This window comes from Sinocyclocheilus rhinocerous, unplaced genomic scaffold (genome assembly GCF_001515625.1).
Source record: "Sinocyclocheilus rhinocerous isolate Xijiao unplaced genomic scaffold, SAMN03320098_v1.1 scaffold1390, whole genome shotgun sequence".
NCBI classification, from domain to species: domain Eukaryota; kingdom Metazoa; phylum Chordata; class Actinopteri; order Cypriniformes; family Cyprinidae; genus Sinocyclocheilus; species Sinocyclocheilus rhinocerous.
The window spans coordinates 581,929-582,203 of NW_015665627.1; the positions used below are offsets into that span (position 1 = coordinate 581,929).

At 49.8% G+C, this 275-nt stretch overlaps 1 protein-coding gene across 2 annotated transcripts in view; it reads right to left on the reverse strand.

The window, feature by feature from the left end:
• Positions 1-275, reverse strand: part of LOC107731426 (inactive rhomboid protein 1-like) — a 34,615-nt gene that overhangs the window by 1,628 nt on the left and 32,712 nt on the right. The gene's annotated exons all lie outside the window — the stretch shown is intronic.

Below are 275 nucleotides of genomic sequence, written 5' to 3' on the forward strand. Positions count from 1 at the left end.
GGAGGAGAGAGCGCTCAGTGCACAGGACGGACATTAGCCGAGCCCAGCGACAGAAAGTTAGAGATGGCAGATAAAAAAACAAAAGAGGAAAACGCCTGCGGAACAAAAAAAGGCTTACGATAAGGCAAGAAGTAGGATCCGTTTAAATATCGGACCAGCTTTCCAGCGCTGGAGAGAACTCAAGGAGCAGAAGGCCTGTGATCAGACGCCGAGGTTGCTTTGTTTCTTCTCGATAGGTGAGTAACACCGTGTCTGCGCCGCAACAGCTAAAGTCT